The sequence below is a fragment of the Sciurus carolinensis genome, chromosome 6 (assembly GCF_902686445.1).
Source record: "Sciurus carolinensis chromosome 6, mSciCar1.2, whole genome shotgun sequence".
Taxonomy (NCBI): domain Eukaryota; kingdom Metazoa; phylum Chordata; class Mammalia; order Rodentia; family Sciuridae; genus Sciurus; species Sciurus carolinensis.
In genome coordinates this window covers 125,821,979-125,845,375 of record NC_062218.1, presented here as the reverse complement: position 1 = coordinate 125,845,375, position 23,397 = coordinate 125,821,979, and the positions used below count along the sequence as shown (strand labels likewise).

At 37.9% G+C, this 23,397-nt stretch overlaps 1 pseudogene; it reads left to right on the top strand.

Moving 5' to 3' along the window:
* Nucleotides 1-13,597: 13,597 nt before the first annotated feature.
* LOC124986401 (THO complex subunit 7 homolog) overlaps nucleotides 13,598-23,397 on the top strand; it is a 47,323-nt pseudogene continuing 37,523 nt past the window's right edge.

Genomic DNA, 23,397 nt, shown 5'->3' with positions numbered 1-23,397 from the left:
CCGCCAACCACCCGTAGCCCTAGGCAGTCACTCCAAGTCCAAGTGACCCGCCCTGTTCCTCCTCCTCCTCCTTGGGGTAGCCCCCAGGTGTTCAGGAGCGGTGGCTCCGAGACCAGGTGACTCACCACGCTCCTCCTCCAGGCAGGCCACTGGTGTTCAGGAGGGGTCGCTTTTAGTCCAATGAACTCACCACTCGCCTCCTCCTCTGGCAACCGCCTGTGGCTCTGATGCAGTCACTCCTAGACCAAGCGTCCCACCACTCTCCTCCTCCAGGCAGGCCACCAGTGTTCTGGAGCAGTTGTTCTGAGATCAAACAGCTCGCCACGCAGCTCCTCCTCTGGCAACTGCCTGTGGCTCTGATGCAGTCACTCCTAGGTCAAACAGCCCGCCGCGCTCCTCCTCTTCCTCCGGGCAACCTCCCGGTGTTCAGGAGCGCTGGCTCTGAGTTCAAACAGTTCACCATGCAGCTCCTCCTCTGGCAACTGCCTGTGGCTCTGATGCAGTCACTCCTAGACCAAGCGTCCTGCCGCGCTCCTCCTCTTCCTCTGGGCAGTCCCCCGGTGTTCAGGAGCACTCGCTGTGAGTTCAAACAGCTCACCACACAGCTCCTCCTCTGGCAACCGCCCGGAGCCCCAGTGGTTGCTCGAGTCCAAGCGCTGTGCTGAGCCGCCTCCTCTATGATGATCCCAGTTGTCTGTGTTTACCACTCCTGTGGGCGGAGGGGCGTCTCGCCGAGCAACTCCACTTCACAAAATCCCTGCATTCTGGGGCTACCGCCCCATCCGGGACGCCTCCCCAACGGGAGAGACTCACCCGGCGGCTTTGAGTTGGTCCCAAGTCTCTCACTATCTCCTCTTTTGAATCTTGCGTCCTGGAGCGACATGAAATGCAGCTGCCCTCTAGTCCGCCATCTTGGCCTGCCAGGCTGGTTAAATTTTAACGATGGTTTTGTTCATGTGTGGTGGTAGGGTAAAAGAATAAGGTTTCATAACATTCCTTCCTTCCTTTAAATAAAACCTGTTTAATATGCTTGCCTTTGCGGGCTTCTCTAGTGTTCAAACTTCAACATTAGAGGGAGCAGAACTCCTCACCGGTAAATGGCGGTATCAATTTCATGAAGTCAGTCACCCAGAACCTCAAAACAGATTAGGACAATCCTGAAAAGAAAACTTTTATGTACATCAATAATGAATCCACCAAAAAACAAATCAGGAATACAATTTCATTCATAACAGTCTAAAAACTAAGAAATTCAAATTCCAATATCCTTGGTGTTAGGTTGGAAATTAGGTGACTGTAGGGGGGCAAAGCTGAGCAGCTGGAACAAAGAAGCTGAGCAGTTGAAACAAAAACCAGCCTGCCAAAGGTGACCAGAAAGTTTGCAGCAAGGTGGATGGAAAGTTCCACTGACCCTTCACACCCACCTGTCACTCAACAGGACCCCCTCCCATCCCAGTCTATAAAAACCCTGGGCAGCCAGGGCCACTGCGATTTTTTTCTGGGTCCCTATACCCCGGGGGTCTGGGAATTTTGCCTGAGAGCCAAATTCCAATAAAGTTTGCTCTGGTCACTTTCTGTCTGATTTCATTTGGCTGCTGAGTCCGCCAAGCCCGCCGAGCTTACGTTTTCAAAGGTTCACATTTTGATCAAAGCTTGGGTAACTGCTTTTACAATGAATGTCAGAGGAGATTTTAGATGTTTACAATTTTGGTATCTTGTTTTTGACATTGAATAGTATACTATATGTAATAGTACCTCTGCCTATGAAAATATCAAATATATAATCATATTTTGATAAACACTTAAAACTTAAACATTAGTAAAAAATTTAAATACTCAAATTAGAAAAGTTTCTGGAAAGATGATAGAATGATAGTAGTTTTGCCTTATTCCTCTCTCCAAAACCTGTAGAAATGAACAAAAAGAACGAAATATAGAGAAAAAATATAAATCTACAATGAAACAAGTGAACAACTAAATTCCACATCACAGAAAAAGAAAATCTACTAGAAGCAATATCATTTGAGCTAAATTTTTAAAAATTATTTTATTTTTATTCATTGTACACAAATGGAGTATAACTATTGTTTCTCTGGTTGTACATGAAGTAGAGTCATACCATTTGCGTCTTCATACATGTATATAGGGTAATGATGTTTGTCTCATTCTATTATCTTTCCTTCCTCCACCCCCACCCCCACTCCTCATTTCCATCTACCAACATCCTTCTTCCATTCTTCCCTCAATTTCCCCCACCCCCGTTATGTATCATCAACCACTTATTACAGAAATCATTTGGCCTTTGTTTTTTTGGATTTGCTTATATCACTTAGTGTGATATTCTCCAACTCCATACATTTGCCTGCAAATGCCATAATTTTATTCTTCTTTATGGCTGAATAATATTCCATTGTGTATATATACCACAGTTTCTTTATCCAGTCATCCATTGAAGGGCATCTAGATTGGTTCTGCAATCTAGCTATTGTGAATTGAGCTGCTATAAACATGATGTGGGTACGTCACTGCAGTATGCTTATTTTAAGTCCTTTGGGTATAGGCCAAGGAGTGGGATAGCTGGGTCAAATGTTGTGAATTAAATTATTTACAGGGGGAAAGGGACAAATTTCAAAATGTAAGTTAGTGAATTAAAAAGTAACCTTTAACTTAATGCAGGAAAGATCAAACCTGTGAATAGATCAAGGAGAAATAGGGAAAACCTTGACTGAGGCACCTTCTATTTCAAGGAGTGGCAAGGAACATCACATCGAAAGTAGACCAGATGCCTCTATAGTCTTTATCATTTATGACCTGATCCCAGACCAGGATAACTTTCAGAATGTCCAGAATCCTAAGGGGACCCTCATAGAACTAATAAGTTTTCACAACAGAGGGTCAGTTTAGAATGAAAATAATTTGTGTTAACCTGTTAAGTCCCACATATTTAATTCTGTGAATATTTCAACAAAATTGACAGGTGTATTAAAATAGGTTAGAAATCATAATCTAGAGCTTACACATCCTGAATATATATATATATATATATATATATATATATATATATATATGTTATAATCATTCCCCTATTACTTTGCTCAAAAGAATAGAACTCTAAAAACATAATGTTTATTTCAAAAGTTACCAAAAGTGATGTACATGTTGCTTGATTTAAGTTTTTATAGGGATCTCACATTATTAACCCATTGGCTATATTCTGTCTTTCTCCACATCTCTACACCTGAAAGATCAGCTAGAGACTTAGGGATGAATATTGATATATAAGCACTAAATAAAATATTGGAAAAAAGAATTCCTGCAGGACATTAAAAATGATACCTTCATGTACAAATGGAGCCTATCCAGAAATGTAAAGATGGTTCAATATTAGGAAATAAAGGAATAGCAGAATAAGTTAAAAGATACCACAGAAATCAATAGACATCCTATAAAAATACTGGTCATGCTTCTTCATTAGTCAGTGCCATAGAGAGAAAAGTGGGAGGCTACTCTAGATAAAAGAGACTAAAGAGACTAACAAACAAAGAAACACATGACACAGTTAGGTTCTGATGCGGGAAAAACAAGTGTGAAAAAGATTTTGTTCTAGACGATTGCAAAAAAGATCTTATAAACAAGGTATTATGGGAGATACCTGATTTAGAGTCTGGAACAGAAAAGGCACTCTGATAATATACTATATTTTCTTATTCAAGGATAGTAATTACCTAGAGTCTTATTAAAAATACTATCCTAAGATAAGATGATGTCAAGGTGTTTGTGTGAGTGAATATCCTCACTCTTAGAGGATGTATTTTGAAGTACTTAGGAGTGAAGTGCTATGGTATCTGCTTTTTATTTCAAATGGCTTATGCAGAAAGATAGGTAAAGCAATTATAACCAATGTTAATGATTTTTGAAACTAGGTAGTGAGTATGGTTATTACACTATTCTTTCAATTGTTTGACTATTTGAACTTTATCCACAATAAAAAAAAAACTATGGAAAAAACAATGAATTTAAAGATATAAAACACTTAAAGGAGAAGATGCAAGAAATCAAATGAAAGATGCTCAGACAATAGAAAGAACTGAAAAGGGAGAGAAATAATTCAAGAAAATGAAGAACAAATGAATTAAGACTGTATTAGCAGCAACCCCAAAATTAAAGGTAACACATCTGAAAACAGGCAACATAACATCAGATACACTTGGAGGAAAAACAGAGGATGAAGTAAAAAAACAAAAAACAAAACAAAACAAAACAAAAAAAACCCACAGGTGATAGCAAAAGAAATACTCTAAGGTTGGCTACCAAAAAGACCAGCTACAAAGATCCAATAAATATATATTTGGTATTCCTGAAGAGGGTCAGCTATATACTGGGGCTTTCTACCTCCAGGGCTCACCATAATTATATCTACATTAATCTTAAATTATTCAGATTTATGTAATAGGGGAGGCTAGGTTTCTATGGAAAAGACCCCAAAATTTTAAAAGCCAAAAACTCTAGGAAAAAAATGAAGGTTGTAGAGAAAAAGTAATTAGTTTTGATAATAAAATGAGCAAACAGAAAGCAATTATAAAAATGTGGTTCTATTTGATGCTATTGTGCCCTGAGGAAATATCTGATTCTTCATTGAACATAAAGAGAAAGAAGGGGAAAACTCTAGGCCATTTGCTTATATGCATAGTTTACACTGATGCTGCTTATTATTTTCCTATAGTTACTGTTAGATTTTGTGGAATTAGAGCTCTACAACCTAAATGCTTTTTCATACCACAGAAGAAAATGAACTGGTGAAATAAATGTGAAGTCTCTCCCAAGATTTCCATGATTTAGGTAATTTCTGCTTTCTGTATCCTGTGAGGATCAAGAGTTGACTGGAAATGAAAATCCGATGGGAAATCTTTGTTAATAAATCATTTTTTTCCTAGGATTTATAATGTACACAAGTTATCTGCTGTTCCTTACTATTATTTCTTGTAGAAAGTCTGTAGTCCAAACACAAGGAATTAATTTATGTCTTTATTATTTATCTGTGTGACTTGGGGCATATTTTTGAAATATGTTCAGCTCTTTCTTTTGGAAAAGGCAGATAAGAAGCACCTAAGGTTGCTGTGAGGATTAAACAACATATCACGGGAAATGCCTGATTTAGAATTTGGTGCAGAGAAGGCACTCCAATAATATACCATTGTTTCTTATTTAATGATAAGATTTCATAAATAATGAAATATAATAATTCCAAAAGGAATACCTTCTTCAATGAAGGACTTTGTGTCTCCTAGTTAGAAGACCACCCATGACATCTGTTTTTAAATTAGCATAGCATAGCATTCTGGTGCACATTTCATGGGTGGAAATAATGAGAAATTTTACTTTTTTTACTCAAGTAATGGCCTATGAGCATATGGAGGACTCCTAAATCACTGACAACTAGCTCATAAACTCTGTTGAATGTACAGCTGTGAACCTACAGTGCACATCCTCTGGGCATTTTTAGAAGATTTTAACTTGGTGATAATTAATAAATTAATAACTGGGGCTCAGAGAATTTAATGTCAAGAAAGGAGAAAAAAACAGTAAGTAAGAAATGCATGCTTCTCTAAGGGACATGTTATTAGAATGACAAAAGAAAATCTTGAACGGTGACTTGGTCTTGGCGAGTGCACTCACACATTAGATTGATTACCTTCCACCCTGTTATGAGTGCCCCTCATTTAAACACCAATCATTGATGCTCTGGAGGTTATAGTTTGCTTTATTAGTATAATGATATGATAGGAACTCTTAACTTAATAATTAGTGTTTAAGCATTAAATTCACAGAGAATTGCATCTGTAGACTACTAACGAAAAATTATGTATGTATTGTCTGTGTATAATTGTAGAAAGCCATTCTTCTACTAATTATTCTTCTGTAAGAAAGATCTCTGTATGTAGTGTCTTCATTATTCTCAGTAAGGTCCTCAGTATTCAATATGTTAGGTGTTCAATAAGAAGAGTTAAGAATTCGTGCTGACTTGAGTCATGGTTTGAAAATGAGGCTCTCCCAGTAAGAACAGAGTCTATTGCATCATTAATTTGCTTGAGAAATGGAAAAAATGAATAAGGAGTAAGAAAGTCATATATGAAGAGAATGTTGATTTTTGTGTCTTCTCTTCTTTTTTTTTTATAGTAAACTACTATGATTAGAAATTGTATGAAAGGTTTGAGGTCCACATTGCTTATTCAATATCTTCACTGAATTTCTCAAAAGAAACTAAAATCACTGTGTCCAAAACAGAACCAAGTACATCATTTAGACCCATGACACCATGTGTTCTCCTGGGTTTCCCAACTCAGTAAATGATGCCACTCTTCCCTCAGAGGATTAAGTTAGGAACTGAGGGGTTATTCTTGATCTGTGTAAATCATTCTACTTCAACTGTCACAACCACAAATGACTATTTCATTCTTGAGTATTTTTCAAGTAGATCTGTTTGTCTCTATCTTTACTGACACTTGCTTAGGCAGGTCATCAGAATACCTCAACTGCCACTCAAATGATCATTTAAATCCAAATTAGATCACATCAACCGATCTTAAAATCATTTCTATTTGAATAAAGCCTGTTTGATGTGGCCCCTACTCACCTCTCCAGGTTTATCTGACACCTCCTAATGTGCTGCATACAGTCTTAGAATTCTTTAGCAGTGATGTGCTGTCCCTGGTTCATTGCAGGTTACTACTATTCATTTTTTTAGAGCTAAGAGCAAAATTTACCCCTGGGAAACATTTCTTGACACTCCAGGATTGATCAAATTCCTGTTCTGTGTTTCAGCTTCTTTGCAGGAATCCTATTTATTAGGTGCATCATTGCAACAGGGTGCCTAGTATATTGAAGCCTTTCCTTCCCTTCCTTTTACATTAAGGTCCTAGCTCCATTTATTTCTCTTTTCTGTGTTACATCTTCAGGGTTGGGTTGAGGGGAGAAGTCCTTGCCTATGATAATCAACCATCTTGTCAGGAACAGAGAATTACGATTTTCATAAATAAAATTTTAATGGTTTTAGTGTACTACTTTTTATTAATGTGTCACAATATGGGACATTCCTTAAGGTAGGGAAAACAAATCTAGTTTTTAGGATCATCCCTAGGTATTAAAATTATAAGAAAAACAACAAGTAGTTACCATATTAAGGACAGATATTCTTTTAGGAGGTAAGAAAGTGTAATTGGTAAGAGACATTGTTGGGGGTTTCTGAAGAGGGACAAATTTCCTGTTTCTTGGCATAGGTGGTAGCTACATAATTAGTTAGGCTACCTAATTTGTGGAGTTAGTGCCAAATGAAAATGTGGGGCATCTGGCTTAAAAATTATTGAGAAACCCCCAGACAGAGACAGAAGAGTATTAAACCACGCATGGCTGTCTAAGTGCAGGTTCCTCTGTAAGTGCACAGATTGTATGCCCTGATGTGAAGCCAGTCCTGATGGGTATTGTATGAAGATTCACATTTTACTAATTTGTTCTACTAGATATTTATGTTTTATGTATGTTTCTCTATGTTATGTTTCTCAATAAAGGGATTAGAAACAACTTAATAAAAAGAGAACTTAAAAAAAATGACAAAGAAGCTGGATGCAGGGGTGTGCACCTATAACCCCAGCCACTTCAGAGATTGTGAGTTCAAGGCGATCCCAGGCAACGCAGTGAGATCTTGTTTCAAAAAAAAAATGATGAAGAATGAAATAGAACTTTATATGATTACTTTGTAAAACTATTAATCAGGAAGATATAAAAGTGTAGAAAATATAAAAATGTAAAAAAATGGGGACAGTAGAAGGAATAGTGTTAACATCTCTATGATAAATAGGAGGCCTGAAAATAAAGGAAAAAATCAGTATAGAAGAATAAGGATTTTAAGAAATAGTGATGGAAATTTCCCCAAATGTGAGGGAGTAAGAAAGAATTCATAGATTATAAAAAAAGATAGAAGAAATACATACATATACTATAATAAAATTTAAGAACAACAAAGAACCATAAGAAATCTTAAAGACTTTCTGGAGACAAAGAACAAATCAGCCATAAAGAAACAAGAATAAAATCAATGACAAATTTCTCTTTAATGGCATAAGATGCAGGAGTTCAATGACCTAACATCTCCAAAGTATTATATAAAAAATCTTTTGAATTCAGAATTTTTTATTCAGCTAAATCAGGAGTTCTCAAACTTCACTCTCAGAACTTCTTTACACTCTTAAATCATTGAGGAATCTAAAGAGATTTTATTTACATGTATTATGTCTATTGATGTTTAATATTAGGTATTAAAACTGAGAAAACTTGATTATATTCCTTTAGAATTACTGATTACATTTTAATACAAGTAAATACTTTAATGAAAACTAACTGTATTTTTCAAAACAAAATTCAATTAGTGAAAACAATGGCATTGCCCTTACTTGATTGAACTCAGAGTTTGATCAGTGGGAAAGCCCTGACCAAGGCATTTGTCAAGAACAATCAGTGGAAATTGTTTAATGTCTCAGTACCAGTTAAGGCAAACAAGCCTGACCCAAAATGTACAAGGGAATCTGGAAAACAAGATATACCTGGGAAGGCTTTGAAGAATTCTGACATATTCTTTGGAATCCAGAAAGCCATGTGCATATTCAGGGTTGTACGAAAACCAAGAAAGATTTAAGAAGGTCTCAATACTTCATTACTTCTGTCCTTGAGGCCTTGAACAAGCTGGAAAAGAAGGCTAAGGCAGTTATAACTTCTGAGTGTTGAAGGCATGCCCCAGAGCCCTTGCCAAAACTTCTAATCTCTTCTTACAGTGGTTCTGAGAAGAATTCACTTCATAATAATTTGTTCAGATAGATATTTATGCTTTATAACTGTAGGATTGCTGCCACCCGCAGCAACAATCCCACGGATATTTGTTACCGCCTGCAGCAACAATCTTGCGGGTATTTATCGGAGGTGGACTGGAAATAAACTACTTCTATTCCTGAGCTGCTTCCTTGCTTGCTTGCTTATTCTCTAGCTTATAGAGGAAGAGAAGCTTGCTTGATTTTAGAGGAAGAGAGGCTTTGAGAGGGAGTTTTAGAGAAAGAGGCTTGCTATGCTTTCAGAGATCTATTTCTTCTTAGAGTTCTGCTGCTTCTTCTTAGAGGTGCGTCCTGCATCCTGCAAACTAAAGGTGCGTGCTAGAGGTGCATGCTAAAGGTGCTGTCTATCAGAGGTGCTTCTTAGTGGTGCATCCCACTTACTGCGATCTGTGATCTGAGACCTAGAGGTGTGTTCTTAGTCCTGCACTCTGTGATCTGCCATTTGCCATCTGCCTTCTACCCACTGCTTTTTGCCTTCTGCCACTGCCCGCTTATATTCCCTCCAGGAGGCGGAGGGTAGGGCCACGCCAGTTAAGCGAAGATCAGGCAAGGAGCCAGCTGCCCAATCACGGCAAAGGTCAAAACAAGCAGGCACGAGCAGGAGGAGCACTCGGGAACACATGTGCACGCGTTGTGTGCATCGACTCACTTGAATAAAGCACCTGAGTGTGTCTATGTTAACCGACTTCCTCGCTGCCGATGTGATCAAAACGACTTCTGGCTCCCTGCCAGGTGCCATCTTGGTGTAGTCCACATGGTATAGCCCCCAACATAGGATAAATAAAGATGACTTCTACCTAGAAAATGAGAGTTGTTTTGGTGAGTAAGAGAGAGGTCTGGATATGTTTGCATGTTTTTCTTTGCAGAATCCACACAGGTGATTGCAGTTTATTCTCTTTAGTTGCACAATCTCTAAGGTAGTTATAAAGCCTTCTGAAATAAGATAAAATAAAATAAAATAAGAATTTTTTGGTCATCAGCTTGTCTCATAAGGCATATACTCTAACATGAAGTTTTATTTTTACTAAACATAAAATTGAGAAACAAAAGCAAACAAATAAAATAAAGCACCTAATCAGTTTTAAAGCATAAAAATGTACTCCAAGGTGAAGTAATATTTAGTACAAAAATGGTTTAGGAAATAAGAATAAGAAAAATAAATAATGCTGAAAGCATATGGCAAACGAAGTCTCATTCAAGGCAAAAGGGCTAAATCAAAAATAAAAGCTTTCAGGCAGTTCAGAGAACACAAGAAGTATGCCATTAAGTGGAGTGAGTTGTAAATAAAGAGGAATGGGACATCTGTTTGGGAAATTTTTCCATTAAGACTCATAAAACTGAGCCTGGCCTTTATGGGTTAATCCTTTGAAACAAAAGCCTCCAATACAGATGTCTTGCTCTGCCAGGTCTTTTTCACTAGTGGCACTGAGAGCACAAATGACGTGAAAATAGGTCATGGATCTCTCCCTAAATTAGCGATGTAGGTTGATCCTGTTCCCAAGGTGTCTAGTATGCTTGTTAGCACCTTCAATCTTATGATAGATAAGGTTTGGGGAATAGAGAGAGTAGATTCATATTATTAATGTTATCTGTTGGCTGATCTTTGACTTGCTTTATCTCTGGGCAAACTTTGGAGTTTAAGAGAGAGTGGAGCAGGATCTCCTAAGTTCACTTGCTGCTTGTTGGGTGTAGGAGTCCTGGTGTGTGGTTTCTTACCCACAACCCAGGAGTTAGGTCTATTTGGGATGAATCTACTTTTATGGGCTCGTCACCTATAAGCAGATAAAGCAGCAAACAAATTAAACACTCCAGGTAATATTGCTATGAGTATAGAAAAACACTTTAAAACTTGTTTAATAAAAGAAGTTGTCATTATTTTTCAAACTCAACCAAGCGCTAATATTAGTACCAGACATCACTGAGTTAGGCGCTAGCACATATGTTATTTCAGTTCGTTCTTAGCATTGTTATCTCCCCAAAGTTCCCATGGTAAATTGATACTGTGAACCTTTTGAGGGTGAAATTGCTGCCAAGTGCTTCGAGAAAATGCAGTGCTCTAATGAATGGTTTATTTCAAGATTGAGCCAAACCAATCCCAAATGCTTTCTTACTCCAGTTCAAATTGTGTTGTTTTGTTCCCCACAAAAAGCCATAGGTCTGGGAACTGTCACTTTGTGTACTGGACTAATGCAGACACATTTGAAATATAAAAAATCTGCAAAGACACCAGGGCCAACCTACCCTTATAGAAAGTCCATTTATTACATTGATCTAGCTAAAAAGTTTGCCTCTAATAAATCCTTTTAAAAAATGTTTTTTTAAATAATTTATTTTAAATAACATTTATTTTGTTTGTTTTATTTTGTTTATTTGTTTTTTAATATGGTGCTCAGGATTGAACCCAGTGCCTCAACATGTACTAGGCGAATGCTCTACCACTGACCTACAACCCCAGCCTCTGATAACTCTTTTTTGAAATTTAAAACCTGCTTTAAAATCACACAAAGAACAGACAAACATGTGTATACACACAATATTTTGGGTTGAATGGAGAAATGCATCCCTGAAACTTAGTATTGAGTCCACCATTCAGATGAGTTGTCAATGGGCTAGCATGGAGATCGGATGTGTGGAACTTTCTAGGGGACTGGGTTTCTAATCTCACTCCAATTCCAGATAGAAAGCAGTCTAATGACCACAGATAAGACTGCTCACTGCCTTAGTTTTTAACCCTCATGGAAAGACATTTTTGCTCCAAGAGAGTATATGATTTGTGAAAGATACAGTCAGAGTCAAAGCTAGAGGGTGTTCATGTAGTATAATATAAGGACAGAGGAAAAGGGAGAACAAGAGGATTCTTCATCAGGATCCTTCACTTCCTCTTCAGTCTCTAGTGAGGGTGAGGGGTGTGAAGTCCTAACTCACTTCTCTCCTTGTTTCACGTGGTGAAGTTTCAGCTAGCTTGTCTTTGATGGATGTTCATGTGATACTCTCAGACTGTCAGGATGCTTTCTAAGGGGACAAGGAGCCCTGCAAATTCAGCTGACACCAACAGTTGGGAAGACAGGGAACATTACTGAGAAATGCTTTAGCAGAACAAATGAGGGTCTCAGGTCGAGTGCTGTTTCTTCTCCAGGACAAGGATGTTACTGCCCAGCAGGTGCATCCAAGAAGCACTAACCAATGGTGGAGGCCGGGAGTTAAAAACTGGTCACAGTGTTCCTCATATTGTTGGTACTTTAAAACAAATCCTCAGTATTACATTTACAAGTTCAGGAACATAACTGAGAAACTTTTTTACATTCAGACCAAGGACAGGGCTCTGGTGTGTGTGTGTGTGTGTGTGTGTGTGTGTGTGTGTGTATGTGTGTGTGTGTATGTTCTGAGTGAAAGCCCTGCAGGGAAGGGCAGGCCATGTAATCAGTCCTTCATCCTCCAGAATATGTCCTTTGGACTTACAAAGCTAACACATGGAAGGGACCACCTATGAATTTAAGGATTTCTGTACATTTTACAACTATAGTTAGAGTAACCAATACTTCTTATCTTTGATGCTTTGTGTTCATCTCACTATCTTTAGAGGACTTAAGGTTTCAGGCATTTGCTTCTAATTTGCCATGTTTGATCCAGGGAGAAACTGAAGATAGGTTCCTCCCACCACCAGGAAAATCTACATGAAGTGAATATACTGTAAAATAGGCCATCAGAATCACAGTGAACCATGGTAAAAATGTCTTAGAAATAAACGGCTATCCAAAAGCAAACTGTTGTTAAATGATGAAAATAAGATGGAGCATGCTACTTCCTGGCATTAATATAATTATTATTTGTAATTTTATCTCAATAGTAAAGACTTTATATACCTAATATTGATCAAGAGAAAGTTTAGTTTAATAGGTCATAAGTGGCATAAGTGATCAAAGAAAGTCTCCAGGGTTGAACAGACGAAAATTCAAGAGAAAAAAAGTAGAAATAATACTTGAATATAATATTGAGAAAACAAAACAACTAAGAGAGTGAAGAGACAACCTGCAGAATGAGAGAAAATATTTGCAAACAATATGTCTGACACTGGATTCATATATAGAATATATAAGGAATTCAAAACAATAACAGCTGGGTGCTGTGGCATATGCCTGTAATTCCAGCAGTTTGGGAGGATAAGGCAGGAGGATTGTGAATTCAAAGTCAACCTCAGCAACTTAGCAAGGTCCTAAGCACTTAAGGAGAACTTGTCTCAAAATAAAAATATATACAGGGCTGGGGATGTGGCTCAGTGATTAAGCAAACCTGGGTTCAATCCCTGGTACCAAACCAAACCAAACAAAACATAAATATACTTAATAGCAAAAAGCAAATAACCTAATTAAAAGCAATAGACCTATATAGATATTTCTCAGAAGAAGATATACAAATGGTCAACAGGTATTTGAAAAAATGCTCAATATTACTAATCATCAGGGAAATGCAAATTAAAACCTTAATGAACAATCACCTCCCTCCAGTAAGAATGGCTACTATCAAAAAGAATAAAGATGACAAGTACTATTGAGTATGTGCAGAAAGGGGAATCCTTGTACATTGTTGTTGGAAATGTGACATAGTATAAGCACATGGAAAACAGTCTGGAGGTTTCTCAAAAAATTAAAACTGGAACTACCTTATGATCCAGAAATCCCACCGCTGGGTGTATATCAGTATGTCAAAGTGATCTCGGTATGCCCATGCTCACTGCAGCACAATTCACAATAGCCAAGAAATGGAAACCAACGAAGTGTCCATCAGCTGGTGAGTGGATAAAACAAGTGTGGTACACACACACAATGGAGTATGATCCAGCCATAAAATGATGAAATCCTGTCATTACGGACAAAATAAGTTGAATTGGACATCATTATGTAAGTGAAATAGGCTAAGACCAGAAAGGTAAGTACTGTGCCATCTCATTTGTTATGATTTGGACATGAGGTGTCTCCCCAAAAGTTCACATGTTACCAGTGTAGCAATGTTCAGAGGTGAATACTAAGAAAAGATTAAAGTTGGAGGGGATATGATTATTGTATTTTGAACATCACACAAGGTATTCAAGTATCAAAACATCTCATAGTACTCTATAGGTACAATTTTATGTATCAGTTAAAAATTATAAGTTAAAAAGAGTAAGAAAAAATACACATAGATGTTAAATATGAGTACAACTGAGGTAGAATTCATAAAAATGAGTACTTTTCTTTTTTGCCTTTCCATGTATTTTTCTAGATTTTCTGCTTCTATAAGCTAAGGGATTAATATGGCTGGAATACAATCAGGTTAAACTGTGGTTATGGTAGTAATATGAAGAAAAAGAATTTATACTCAGTTTCTGCCATTTTAAATGGGATTTTGCATTAAGGCAACAAGATTGTAGGACAGACTTTAGGGAAAGAGAGACATTTTTCTGAATTTTCTTAAATTTTAAGGATGTCAAGAACCAAACATGGGTTGCTTCAGGATTTTGAATTTTGACAAATCCTTTTTCTATGTCAATTGATATGATCATGTAATTTTTCCTCTTTAGCCTGTTGATATGGTGATTTGCATTTATTCATTTTGAAATATTGGACAAAATATTGATTTTGAAAATTTAAATATTGTATCCCTGGAATAAATTCCATTTGACACAGAACACAAAAACAAAAACAAACAAACAAAAAAACCAAACATGGAAAACCTGAATTAGAATTTCTTCCATAAAGGTAAAAAAGATGTCTTTGTAAACAAAAAAAAAATAGGTGAAATGAAATCCTCTTGTCCTGAGAGATTGTGGGATAAGGAAGAAATAGTTTGGGAGGGAAAGAATCACAACCTCTCAGACTTGGGTTAAAATATATTAGTCACTGAGAGGAAAGCCAAGGACAGGAAGATCTCTGCCCCTCATTGGTATTTGGCGTTAGGGGTAAGGAATTACATGTACGTTTCCCCTGCTTTGTGGAAGAGGCTACATCACTTTAAAATTGTTGGTTCCAAGGTTTTAGGCGAAAAAGGGATGGCTAAATGTAACTCTTAACCTTTGGTTAATGTGTGGCCCAGACGAGATCCAGATGTTTTCAGTGTCCTTTCAATAAAGGACACATAATTTGGCTGCAGCTGTAGCTGAGGACTCTGCTGTAGGATGTGGGTTTGGGAAGGGGGAATACTGCAGTATAGCTGAAGGCGGCCTGTCAGAGCCCTTAGGTCAGGATCATGCAGGAGACATAGCAGACTTCCAGGGCTCAGGTAGGCCAGTGGGCACCTCCAGGTCTCAAACAAGCCAGAGATCAAACTAAAAATTATACTGTAAACAAAAATGTAAATGCCAGCAGAAGGAGAAGGGGCTCTCTGACTAGGGAGGTTGAGGTAGACACCAGAGAAGCAGGAGGACACTACCCAGGTCCAGATTTCAGGCCCCTCTCCCGCTGCACTCACCTCCCACACCCACATGCCATCTGAGGGCAAGAGTGGTGGCTGGGCAGAGCTCGGAAAGTCTGGGTGGTGGTCCTAGTCTGCAAGTCCTGTTAGAAGTCTGGCTACACCTATCTTCTACATGATCCCCGCCAGGGACTTTGCCTTATAGACTCCTAAAGAGATAGGTTACCTTAGGAGACAGTGTGATCTCAAACAGACAGATCACTAGATTGAATTAAAATGTAAATGTTTTCTCTTTGCAGCTAGCTAGCTGGTGGGTGCTTGTTCACATAATCAGAAGAGTTGCTGGTTAGATTGAAAAAAATTGCATATTTTCTGTATGAGTGAAGGGCAAAAAATTTACAACTACGTGAGGACACAGCAAAAAGGCAACCATTTACTAGCCAGGAAGAGAGCTCTCACTGGAACCTGACCATGTTGGCATCCTGATCTCAGACTTCCAGCTTTCAGAACTAGGAGAGAAAAATTTCTGTTGATTAAGGCTTCCAGTCTATGCTACGACGTTTTGGCAGCCCAGGCTGACACACATACATTCGTTATTCATGAATTTGTCTGAATCTTTGAAAAAATTTCACTGGAATATTTATCTCCTAAAGGTAATGGGTTCTCTCAGTTTATTGCCCACATTGTTAAGTAGAAATTTCTTTTATTTATAATACATTTACCTCTGTCAAATACAAGTGTTTCTCTGCTATTTTATCAGACAAAAGAAACGAGGAAAAAGATGTTTTTATTTTCATGATACACACTTATCTTTCAAATGAGATAATTTGAAAGTGACCTGGCAAATGAAATAAATGGTTTATAATAAGGCAAAAGACGCCTGTTCTTTCTGCCCCAGTAAAGGACAGATTATTTCTGAAAATGGCTATAAGCTCTCCCTGACAGTGAAATCCAAAGTTTTTTCTCAAGAGTTGAAGTTTGGGACTATTGTCTAAGACAGAATTTTCTCAGCAAAATTACAGCATTTCCAAGGCATACTTAAGTCCAGCAACCTAATGAAGATATTCTGGATCTTACTTTATGTGATTTTTGCCATTTAAGTATGCCAGATTATTAATTGCTTTAATTGAGTGGCTACATGCTCAGTGTGCTATACTTCCAAGGCAGCCATACTTCCTGTTGGTTGTACAATCTTGGGTTCCTGTAGCACTGTACACTGTGCATGCAAAGTGTCCCTTGACTGTCTTTGCACAGCTCTTTGGGAACTGGGACTCAGAACTGGCACGAGAAAATGTGAATGCTCTGGCAACTGCTATTGCTGTGAGTAACCAAGTACTTTGACTCTGACCCAGGAGTTGTTTATCTTTTTTTTTCAGGATCTGTAAGCTGTGGTAAGATGAGAGTAAAAGAGCAATAAGGAAAAGGAAGGAATGGATGCTCAGCTAACCACTGCCAGACATCTGCTACCACCACATACTTTCATATCTGTGCTCCTTTTCTACTATTGACTTTCTTGGTTAGAGGCCCTCCTTGTCCAAATCCTACTCTTCATTCGAGGCTCTACTAACCTATCCAGTCTGAGTGACAGTGAACCTCTTGGTATCTAATTGCTAGAAAACTACATTACATAAAATGGGCACTTAACAAATATTTGTGTTTAATGATTTGCTCTGCATCAGGGATCCTGTGTCTTGTGTCTATAAGCTCTTAGGGAGATAGGAAGCACAATTCATGGAGTTTATCAAGTGTTTAGTAAATATTAAAGTATGATGCAAAAAAATCATGTTAGCTAGTATAATATATATTAATATGAACTGTGTTTATAAATAGCTCATTACTTGTGGAAAAAATCAATCTCTGTGGTATAAAATTCTTTAGGCAAATATGTGCTATGTTCAAATATATCTGAGCTTTTGGATGATGTAATAAATTTTGGCTGTGACTGAGAACTTAAAGAGTCAGTGTGAGCAACAAGGCAGGGAGGGAAAGAATAGAAATTCATTGAATTAGATAAAAGGGAATGAAGGGAAGGGAGGAGGATAGAAATAGGAAAGACAATGCAATGAATCTGACTTAACTTTCCTATGTTCGTATATGAATACACAACAGTGAATCTCAACATTATGTACATTCACAAGACTAGGATTCTAATTAGAATAAGATATATTCCATGTTTGTAAAAATATGCCCAAGTAGACTCTATTGTCATGTATAACTAAAAATAACAAATTATAAAGACAAAAAAAAAGGAGCCAGTGTGATGAGAGATGCATACTGAAAAATCTTCTCAACTAAAATATTTGACTGGAATGATGGAAATTTTGATAAAAAATTAATACAGAGTCATGGTTTCAGTATGTGAAACTAGTTGATCTGCATGTATGGTATAACCTAAACTTCTATTTGTTTGAAGAGAAGGGAGCATCTTCCCGAATGTACATGTCATAGGACCAAAGCCCAAGATTCCTCTAAGGTCATGAACCTCATGTGAAGACATCTCGAACCATCTTTATTGAAATACAAGAAATATAAGCCTCTCCTTTTCCTACCTCTACTGAAATTTTTCAAAACTCCATCTCTTCCCTTTTTCTCTGGGGTTAATTTTTATAAACCTTAAATCTTTAAATGTTTAATCATTCCTTTTAGAGTAATTCTTTGAAAGTGACATGAAATCCAATATATCCAAGGGTTTACTCAAAGGAATTAAATCTAGGGCATCTTGCCTTTGCATTTGACCAAGATGTGTATACTGGAAAGGAATGGCAAATTTGTGTGTCTCTGGGGTGAGAATAGGTCCCGTAAGCAGGATCAAAAGGAAAACATCAGCAAACATTCAGGAAGATATTATTTTTTTATAAAGGGATTTCATTTTAATAAAGAAGCCATAAGGGAAAGGTTTAAGAGTTTTAATAAACAGAAAAAGTAAACTGAAGAGTTTCGAACTCAAAGGTAAGTGAAAAGGTACAGGAATAAAGACATGTTATGAAAGCTGTGATCCCCAAGTTTCATTGGAATTACCTGGGAAACTACTGGTGCCTGATTCTCATGCCCAAACATTGTAATTTAGTTGGCATGGGGTGCACCTGGGCATTAGGAGTTTTCTGATTAATTCTAGTGTGGAAAAAAAAAAAAAGAGTTTGGATACCACCATGTCAAAGAGAATTTCCTCAAGAAGATGCTTCATGCTCTCTGATAGGATTTTGAGGGCATGAATTACCTGTTGTGGATTGAATGGCTACCCCCCAAAAGATATATCCATGTTATGTGTACCTTATTTGCAAAAAGCCTTTGAGAATGAAATTAAGATTCTTGAGATGAAAAATAATCCTGGATTACTGGGGGGGTCTTGATAACAGAGAGGCAGAGAGAGATTTGACACAGAGAAGAGAGGAGGGATGTTTTAATTAGCTTTTTTGCTCCTGTGACTAAAAGACATGGTGAGAACAAGTAGAGGAGGAAGTTTATTTGGGGGCTCACTGTCTCAGAGGTTTCAGTCCATAGACAGCAGGCTCTGTTCCCCAGGACTCAAGACGAGGCTGAACATCATGACAAAAGAGTGTGGTGGAGGAAAGCAGTTCAGGATATGGCACCAGAAAGCAGAGAGGGGGAGAGAGAGAGAGAGAGTTCTGCTCACCAAGGGCAAAACATGTACCCCAAAGGCATGCCCGCATGGACCCATCTCCTCCAGCCACACTTACCACTTGCCTACACTTACCATCCAGTTAATCCCTATTAGGGAATTAATTCACAGATTGGGTTAAGACTCTCATAACCTAATCATTTCCCCTCTAAACCTTCCTGCCTTGTCTCACACAATAAGTTTTTTGGGGACACCACATATTAAAACCATAACAAGGGCCATATGACTTTGGAGGCAGAGACTGGAGTATTGCTCAGGAATGCCAATAGCCACCAGAAAATGGAAGAGGTAAGGATGGGAATCTCTCCTAGAGGCTCTGGAGGGAGCCTTCTAACACCTTGATTTTGCACTTTTGGCTTCCAAACTGTGAGAGAATAAATTTCTGTTGTTTAAGCCATCCAGTTTGTGGTGATCTATTAAGGCAACCCTAGAAAACTAATAAATGACCAAATGCTGCTGTAATAGCAGATGCTAATATGAAGGATAAAATTGATAAATACTAGCTTCTTGACGGAAATGCATCATGACCACAAGACAGGTTCACTCATCTCCACCTGGGCAGCTGGGCTGGGGCAACAGGTGTCAGGCCATTGTCTGTTAAAGTAAAACCTCCTTAGTCATATATCCTTTACCTTTATATCATTTAGGATTTTTCCAGTTATGCCCCCAAAAGTGGAACTGGCTTCCCCGAAACTGGTAAATAGAGGGTTGACAGGGAGGTCAAAATAGAATGCTCATTGGTTTAATTAGGGCATCAAACAATGTATATTGCATTGGGTTTCTTTCCATTTGTGAGATCTACTCTTCACTTGGGCTCCATTCTGAGGCAAGCTCTAGTCTTTGGGGATGAGTTAGCAACAGTTCCAGATCTTAGGTCCTCACAACTTCAATTGCTTCTGTCACAGAAGTATCATCCAATATCTCCTGGTGCTTCCTTGGCAGTAACAGAGTCAGATTCTAATTCCTGAGCTGATGGCCATGTCAGGGGAGTTCCACGAATTGATTGTTGTAGGTTAGTGTAAAGGGAGCATGCATCTGGATATGTGCTTACATCCCTGAATGATTGATTTTGTCTAAAAGTCAAATTTTAATGATTAGGGGGGGATTCTGATCCATTATCATTTATTCCTATGCATAGAATATTTTTATTTAATTTTGCTGGTCTTAATCAATTAGTATTTAGAAATTGTCTTTTGGGCATTTTTTCTTTTTGTTGTGGAATTTCCCTTGGCTGCCAGCCCTGTATAGAATAAAATTTGTCCCCGTGTGGTGATTAGTTAGATGACAGGCACCACCAGTACCTCCACAAGGCAGAATGGACACATCTGAACAACCGAACTGGGGACCTCATGGTTTTCTGTAGAAGTTGCTCTTCCTGAATAATTAACTATTTGAAAGGAAAATTGCTAACCTTTGTCATCAAAGAGATATTAACATAAGGGTATCTTTGATTCTGGGCAGTTATACATGGAAATAAATCCTCCCTTTTTGGTTATTTTATTTTAACTGGGACCCTAGTTAAATAGCTCACTGCTAGAGATTTAGGGACATATAAACATTCTTTAAGTTGCTTTTATCCTCCTCTAGTTCTCCCATCTATTCTTTTCAGTTGAAGAATCTGGATTGTTTTGCTCTGTAAAGTTTTTCACACTCTGGATTTTGCTGATAATAATTCCTAGATGATGTCATTTAAAATCCTCTTTATTTTCTGTAAATTGGTATGACTGGGATCAAAGTCAGATTGGATTTGGGACAGGACTACTTCAGAGGTGACTGTGCTCTTCATCAGGAAATGTCCATGGTCTATTTGTCTCTTTCTAGAACATTAGCAGATGTTAATAATTAATAACTACATCTATTAATTCATTAGAGGTTACAAAATGGTGATGTTTCAATTTTATCATGACCTCAGATTTTTAATTCATTAATTGATGCATATAGTCTAAAAAGTCAAATAATACAATAATATAAAACAAAAAGCAGTACTCTTTTGACTCACTCCAAGTATTTTCCAAAATAAACAAAAACAATTTAATGAAAAGAGTAGTCTTATTTTACATTTTTGCAAATATTTTTAATATCTAGCTTAATAGATGACGGTTGTATTTTCATATCTTTTTTGTATATATCCTCTAGAAAACTCACCTATACACCAATGAGACTACGCAAAGCAAATAATACTCTGGCATTATTATAAACACAGCTTTGACCTTGTAGATCACCTGAAAGTGTCTTGGGAACTCCACACTTTAGAACTGCTCTGAAGAGCAAACCCCCCTCTTTTGTTGGGGTGAGAGTGGGAGGGTTGTCTCTGCAAGTCGGGGAAAGGATCTGAGGTCACCATGCTGTTTACAGAGTTTCACCCAGTTCTCCTGTCCCACCTTACCTCTCACCCATGAATGCTATTTCTTCACTTTGGCATCAGCAGCATTTAGTTCCTGAGATGTACTGGAGTTCTGCAACATGGATTGCCTCATTTTCATTTGCAGCCTCCTTTTTACTCTCCAAAATTCCAGCTTTTCATGCTCTGCTAAGTCAATATAGTGGTTTTAGAACATGTCTGCAAAGACTTTGACACTCCTCCCAATGAAAGATGGGAGGATGTTCTCTTTTCTTAAATACAAACCCTATGGCAGGTTGACCAATAGCATAACTTTTCCAAGACTAGATCAGAAAAGATGGTACATTTTTCTGTTTGGTTCTATTGGGGCACTCATGTTTGGACTTTGACTCTTCAAGTTGCTGTGGAGGCTGCCAGACTCTGAGGAAGTCTGGACTCTATAGGGTCAGATGAGGCACTCCAGCCAAGAGCCCAAGCTGAGATTCCAGCCAATAGCCAGAAAAAATTGCCAGACATGAGAGTGAAAAGGCCTACAAGAAATCAGATCCAATGTAATCTGATAGGTTTTGTAGACCTCGTTAGAAAGGGTCATGTACAGACTATCTCTAAAAAACTGACCAAAAGAAATTAGTTTGGAATTGCCTGCTGCTCATACAGATAAGATGGAGATGATGTGGCTAATGTATTCTATTTGATCATGTTTCTTTTTCCAAGTTTAGGAAGAGGTTGCAGTTATCCAAATGGCTTCTATTAAGAGAAGTATTTCACTTGTTCTAGCCAGTATCAAAGACACTTTCATTTTTTATTCCACCAAGATTTTGCTTTTCTCTAGAACACTGAGTATACTACTAAGGAACTAGCACTTCTGTGTTAAAATAGTAACAACAACACAAACTCATCCAAAGTGTGAATAGAGAAAACCCATGGAAAGAGAAGGGTGGCAATTTTCTAAGCACACCAGAATTTTTTTTTTTTCTCTCAGGGGGCTCTTTTTCACCTTTAAGATGTTACCACTTCTACATAAAAGGGCCATCCGCAAAAAAAGTCTTCCTGTGACCTCTAACTTGTCAGAAGAGTAACTTCTTAATTCTCATAACTCAGATCGAATAGCACTACTTTGTGAAATCAGTTCAGCCACATCATCACATTATTATACCCTTTCTTGAAAGAGTTGGTCAGTTTCTAATGATATTGGCATGATATGCAAAATTATAACTTTATTTTTTAAAACCAAGTTTAATACTTAAGTTAAACTGCCTAGTTCTTTGTTGTCTCACTTCTTTTTACAGGGAAGTTGTGTCTAAATTCTGAGAAATTTATCAGTACCAATTGAAAAATGATATCTTACCTTGATTGTCATTGGTCCCCGATGTCAATTACTTTTCTCAGTCATATTGGCTCATTCCTGCCCATCTCAGTCATTGGTTTTTATCCTTGCTGATATCCATGAAACAGAGTCTTTCCCAAGTGGATTCAAAGGCATGTTCTAGAAGAATATTCTCTGTTCTGATTTGATTGACATTGAGGATTCTCAGGTCTTTGAGGTTTCTCTGCAATCCTGTGCCTTCATAGGTCAGGTGCAAGGAAACCTGAGGCTTTCTGGAATCACGAGAACACAGTGGGGCTGTCTTCAGTTCCTTCTGCTTGGTCACCACATGTGCTCTACTGCTATGGGGTGTGGGTGCCTTCTAGGACCTCATGTGGTTAACAAGATTCAGATTTCCTCTGCACTCACATCCTAAATTTCTGGTGGGTCCTTCCTCCTGAGGGAGGGCAGAGAGAGAGAGAGCTATCATGGACACATACTGGTCTCTGGTTCTCTTGCTTTCCTTCTGAACAATTCATTGCTAAGAGAACCTCCTTTGTGGGTATAAAATTCTTGTTACAAGAAGTCTTTTATTTGTTTCATATTTTGGGTTAGGAGCATCAAAGTCAGCAATTTGAATCCTTTGGTCTCTGGACTGCCTGTGACAGTTCCCCTTGTGTCCCTTCACCCAATAAAATAATAGATACAATTTATATAACTTTTATTTCTGTCAGGTATATTGTGTATGTGTGGCAGGTCTTATTTTCCTTTTATTTCTTATGAGGTGCCAGTTTTGGAAATACATGGATGCTGTTTTTGCTCTTTCTCCTTTTCACTGTTTCTT